Below are 6,564 nucleotides of genomic sequence, written 5' to 3'. Positions count from 1 at the left end.
ACACACACACACACACACACACACACACACACACACACACACACACACACACACACACACACACACACACACACACACACACACACGAAAGACATCAAATTGCATCGAGTGTGTGTCTAAAAGTAAGACTTATTTAAATGATTTATTCTTTAGTCGTGGCATGTTTAAATAATAAACTCAAGTACCCTTGGTATAATAAGCTTCCAGATTAGCAATAGGCTTAGCTTATTTCTCTTATTTAATCAATTAGATGGAGAGAAAATGATAATTTTAACTAATAATGTGCTACATATTAGTTAGCTTTTCATGCCTAAATAATTGATAGAATAAGAAGAGAAGTGCTGTATCCTCCAAAAGCACTCTTGAACCTTTTCACATCTTTGTCAAGCTACAAGAAATAAACTTACATATTATGAAATTCTAAAAAGTGTTCTTTGTATTTGTATTCAGTCCCATTCAAAGTCCAAAGCCCAACTTGATTTGGGACTTGATTGCTGTCCATCAAATCTGATTGAACTTTGATTATCTTCCAAAGAAGAAGGGGCATAAACTTCAGTCTCTAGATGTGCAGAGCTAGTAGAGCCATAGCCCCAAAATGAAAGGTGGTTCAACAAAGTGTTGACTAAAAGGGGCTGAATACAAATCCATACCAGTCTGATGCCACCAGGCCCCAACCAAGGTGTATTGGGCAAGGTCTTTCCCAGTGACCACTAGAGGTAGATACTCTACCTTGTTAGAATAAGTGCGTATAAACAATGAACAGATTTTTTTAGTCAACTTTATCCTTTTTCCCCTCCCCTCTTCATTCTCCTTGCCCATCATTTTTCTTCTTTACGGCCTGTATTTTCTATTATCGCACACTAGCCATCTTCCTCCTCTCCTTCCTCCACACTCGATCCAACTCTTGTCAACATAACTTCACCTCTTCCCTGACTTAAAGACTACAAGAAGACAGCCGCTGTCCTCCCTCCCTTACATAACGGTAACGCTCCTTCCCCAAAGCGCCTGCTTCACGTCGTCTCCTAAAGTAACACGCCGTTCCCTCAAAGGTGATGATCAACGGCGGTGTCGGGGGCCTGTCACCGTGCAACCTTCCCCTTTTTACGAGCTGCTTCCTTCGGCTCGTCTCCTTCAAACTCATTATCATTCCATCACATGGATTAGTCTGTGCGGAACACAAAGCCGGGCCAAGGCCGTTTCTCATTCGGACAACAGAGCAGCACACGCTCACTTAGGTCCAACGTCTTACGGATGACAGAACGCACAAGTTGCAGGCCAGATAACAGAAAAAGGAGCCAAAATGTTCAGCTTACACAACCTAATTAAACCAGTTTACACGAGTAACTCCAACGTACCATTTAAAGCAAGTTATCTACTGTAAGACAGACAAGTATTTACGTCAAGTTATACCAACGCTTTAAAACAATGCATATTCAGAACAGCTAGTTTTCAGTCATACCAATCCTGCATTTAAAAGTCCTTTAAATGAGGTACAAACAGAAGTGCTAATGTTAGTAGAGTTTTCTCCAGATGCATGGACAAAAGAGTAACACAATGCTGCCCCTCCCCCACCTGTCACTGCACAATTAAATAAGTTGAGGAAAAATTTCATGATCAAGGTCACCCACTGTTCTTGAAGAGCAAAACATACATCATTTTTCCAACATCAGTGACTAAACATTAAACCTTTCCTTCCCATTTAAGCCCTATCTACCACTGTTACTTATATAAAATATAATAAGAGGGTACAAAAAAATTTATTCTGCACAATAAATACCTGATTAAAATAGTATAAAATTCAGCAAATGTTTATTTTATATATTTGCTAGCAAGATCAAAATAAGAATAGATAAAAGGTAATTGTGTTATTTTCAGTCTAATGATCAATTTTGTTATCAGTAGTAAGAAAATTACTTCCTCTTGTGTTTTGACAAAAATTAGTCAGACCACATTACACAGTTTTAATTTTTTTGTTAATACTGTACAAATCTGATATTACTTTAGGTTAACATAAAGAAACTCGTGTTTAATGTCCAGCAGCAACGTCAACAGCATCTCTGATTACCATTTCAAACTTCACAGTTTGTTGATCGGGTTCGGCAAAAAGCAATTTCCAGGAAAGAAAGAAAAACTTTGGAACAAGACGGGGGAGGGGGAATTACCTCCTTCAAAAGTATCATTTAGAGCACTGATAAAAAACTTCTGCTGCAGAGCACATTTGTAAGTTCGCCACGAACCCTGAAGAGACAAACGTTTCATTTTACGACAAACTGATCCACCTCTCAAGGTGAGGATCATTGCTACAGGATAGAAGTTGTTTTCACCCGCAGACCAAACAGCATTCAGCTGCCTCTCTGGGAGAATATGTGAATAAAATATGCTGAAGGATTTCATGAGGCTCCATGTCATAATTACACAGTCGCAGAACTCCGAAAACATTGTTTTTAGTCCAATCCACACAATTATGGTTACCACTGGTTGGATGGTATGCGATGGTTTGTTGCTCAGAGAAATAAAAGTTAAATTTATGAAAGATATTTTGGAGGTGTCGACCAACAGCTTAGTGTGAAGTCTGGATTTGATGACTGTGTATATAAATATAAAGTTGAAGATATGAAGCCCTTCCTTCCATCCTCTATTCAATTTTACTTTTGAACTCCTCAAAAATTATATATAATCTTCAAATTTCAGTGAATAAGCCATTACATGCATGTGCTTGTATGTGCAAAACGCCAGTAATCATGTTTTTAGGTTGGAATTTTTTTTTACTTTTATGCAAAAAAACAGTAACTGTTTCTGTTTAACAAGATTTAAAAATGGAACTTTTAACACAAAATTTGGCTTTTATTTCAACCCTGCGGCTCACACACAATCGAAAACTCCTAACACACATTAATTACAAGCGCTGCCCTCATTAAAAAAAGATCAATGACTTAATAATATTCATATTAAACTGTATGCGGTGTGGGATCTGTGTAAACACCTTTCTACTCACTCAGTATGTTCTTCACCTTGATTGAAAACAACAACCTAAAGGCGTTAAAAGAAAAAAAAAAAGAGTCTGTTTCACTAATTACCATAAAAAAATCTGCCAAACACGTACAGCCAGACACTAAAGCAACAGGTAAACAAACACTGATAGAAAGCATAGTTTAGGCTTTGATCCTTGGCTGCTGTGTGTGTGTGTGTGTGTGTGTGTGTGTGTGTGTGTGTGTGTGTGTGTGCGTGTGTAATGCTTAAAGTGAGAGTCAGAGCTTATGTGGCTCAAAAACCTCTAATAGGCAGTTTTGATCCTTGAGGGCATCAATAAGTTCATCGGCAGTCTCCACAACAAAAGTGGACACACGAGGACTCGTACAAATTAACCTGCCCGTTAAATCCTGAAAGCACTCGGACAAAGCTTTAATCAAGGCAGCGACAGAAAACAAAACAAAACCAACAAGAGTTTTGACCGGGTACAAAAGGAATAAAAACTACGACAGAACAAACATCGAGAGTGGATGCTTACAGGCAGCCAAAATAACAAGCGCTTGGTTCATCACAAACATTCCTAAAATAGCTCCTGGCTGAGTGGATCCAGCCTCTAAAGATGTCAACATAGCAGGGCAGAATGCATTTCCCTCGCTGGCTTTTATAAGACGTTTTTATATCAGACGACATAACTTATGCCAGGCTCTCAGTGTGTATTATGGCCAAGGAGCATGAGCGGTAGGACGGTTCAGTCTCTAAAGCATAAACAGACTCTGTAGCATCTAGCTTGAACCGCAGATTGCTCAGTTAGCCGGAAAGGATTCGGCAATTAAGGTAGTAACTTAGATGAAATTCTGAATAGCTACGAGTCCACGAGAGCAGAAAACAGGGCCCCGTTCCTGTCATAAAACTTAATGTTCCCGTTGATTTTTCTAATTTGTTTTCTTCACTTAGCTTTTTAATATTAGACAACCTATCAAAGGATGTTAAAATACAGAATGCTAAACAACTCGTCTGTGGCGATGCCAGTGTTGAGGACATGCTGAGGACAGAATTAGCTTTAAAAGCAGAGGGAGGGGTAGGACCCACATCGTTCAAAACACCAAACACCTCCCCCCACTCAAAAAACGCTCTGCAAATAACTCATTTATATAAATTAATAGGGCATGACTAGCAAACAAGCTAACTTTTTAGCTTGGGTGGACATTTAATCATATTGTTTATCATTTAAAGCTCGTCTTAAAACCCATCTATTTTACTTGGCTTTCAACACCAGTGGGATCTAGTTTTAAATTGTATGTTTTTGTTTTTAAACTGTTTTTAATTATTTTTTTTATCATGTTGTGTTTTTAAATTGTACAGCACTTTGTATCAACTGTGGTTGTTTTAAAGTGCTTTATAAATAAAGTTGGTATGGTATGGTATGGTATTTATCATGATAAATTTCTTGTCAGGATAAGAATCTTGACTTATTGTCACAACAAATTTCAATTAATGTTTAAAAAAAAAAAAAAAACATTGTTGAGATTGTTTTTCACACCGTTTGTTGATTGAGAGTATTAATAAATACCAATACATTTTATGTGACTGGTGTCTTAAAGAAGCGTATTAAAAACCGGCATGTTTTTTCAAGAGTAGTATTTGTTTGTGGGGGATATACAATCCAGTCATGCAGTTACCTAAAGTCAAAGTAATGCATGTTTATCATTAACACAAAATACCATGCTAAAACTCTAAATCCATATTGTACACCCCATTGTTTAGGTCTATGTGCTTTTTGAATAATCTTATCTTGAGTGAGGAAAAAAAACCCCAGATAATTGTACGTTTCAAGAGAGAATAAAGTCAAACATTACAAGTTTTGGGAATTCCTGTAAAACCTCTGGAGATCATTGGCCAAAGAAGGATTCTTCATAAAATATATCTCATAAAACTGAGTCTCCTCCTCATAAGATTGTTTTGAGTGTCTTCAGTCAGAGGCTTCTTCTAAATCACTGTAATACAGACTGCTACAAGAGATCCTCCCTTCCCATAACCATAAGTATCTATAATGAGTCTTTGAAGAAACTTCCTTCCTTTGTTTCAATTCAGTATGGATCTCGTTTTTAAAGCCACGGTCCAGTACTTATCCATCAAGGTCAACAAAGCGACTGGCGATGAAATCTATTTTTCGATGCACTGACATTTTGACATGGACAATTTTGAATCCTTTAACATTTTGTAAACGTTTCTAAATGAGCTGCTGTAGAATATAGCAGACAAATGGCAGATCAGTGGAGAGATTTAGCTTTAGTTACAGAAGAAGTGAAAATACAAATTCCTCTCAATCCCTCTTCTCTGAACAATGGCTCACAGCCAAAGTTGGCAGTGGGGTGAATGTAAGTAACTGTGTCTTTTCTTGTCCAAATTGAATGTTCGACCCCTTTTTTTCATACCCTCAATGTCAGCTAGGACAGACTCCCCACTTTTGCAACCTCTCACAAGATGAAGTGCTTACAGGTAATGGACATGCGAATGAGTAAATCAATGAAGTGCCATCATTAAAGGCAAGGATAAGCACTCTCCTGTATACTGCAGGATAATCTGCATTTTCAGCAATGATGCATGCCTGGAAAACACTAAAAACACTTTGCAGAAGAGGACAGGATGGACATTCTGTTACAGTTCGGGACCCTGGGACGGCCTTCCTTCATCCGAAGCCCTCTCTGATGAAATCCAGCCAGGCTGCAGAACAGAATGAGTCAGAAAGCTCTGCAGTCTGCTTCTCTTCCACTCTGACAGTTTTGTGACAAACAATGAGCTTCAGGAGGAGGCCGGGGGCTGGGGGAGATTTTCTGCATATCAGATACGAGTGACAAGGGAAGTGGGGGGCGAGAAGCTGTGAGGCTCAGGCATGGAGCATTTGGCAAAGGTGATTGCACATCGTCGGGCTTGGAGTGTACGTGTAAGCTGTAGGTGTTACAGCCTGAGCAGGTGATTGGGATGCTGGTCACATCAGCATTCAGACTCCAGTGAGGCTCAGGCTGCCCTCCATCCTCACTCAGAGAGGTGCAGCAGATTAATGCTGGAGCAGCGGGAGAATTCTCCTATTTATGAAGGCATTTAAAAAAAAAAATGTTCTCATGGATAATTTGCAAATCGTCACTTAATTTCCTTATGTATGACTTAACTTAGCTTTGTACATTTCAAATTTAACTGTATTGTATAGCCAGGTGAAGGATTACATATCTGTATGAACCATAAGTCGGTTCATACAGACTTATGAAAAGCCATAATATGTTAAACCAAAAACATACTCAGGACTGTAATTAAGCCAAAACTGTACAAAATAATCTATACATTTTACTTTTAAGATAATAAAAATCACCTTTTTATATAAACATAAACCACCCAAAAATCTTCTAGTATTGTAGTTTTAGCTTCACTCGGTACTTCAATTATTAATAACGATCCAAAAAAAGAGAAACAGATTAGCTATGTCATAGCATTTTAGGCAATGAAATTTTTATTTTCTTATTTTAATAAGCAATTTAATTATTTGTTTGGCATCTCTCAATGTGTTTCTGATATTGTTTAAAAAGGCTGAAGTGGTTA

The 6,564-nt window shown here is 38.0% G+C and overlaps 1 protein-coding gene across 1 annotated transcript in view; it reads right to left on the bottom strand.

Annotated features, from left to right (window-relative positions):
• Positions 1 to 6,564, bottom strand: part of pacs1 (phosphofurin acidic cluster sorting protein 1) — a 61,481-nt gene that overhangs the window by 27,926 nt on the left and 26,991 nt on the right. The gene's annotated exons all lie outside the window — the stretch shown is intronic.

The sequence above is a fragment of the Poecilia latipinna genome, unplaced genomic scaffold (assembly GCF_001443285.1).
Source record: "Poecilia latipinna isolate Pla-1442-1.1 unplaced genomic scaffold, P_latipinna-1.0 Scaffold1145, whole genome shotgun sequence".
NCBI lineage: Eukaryota > Metazoa > Chordata > Actinopteri > Cyprinodontiformes > Poeciliidae > Poecilia > Poecilia latipinna.
This window is presented reverse-complemented; position numbering and strand designations above follow the sequence as displayed.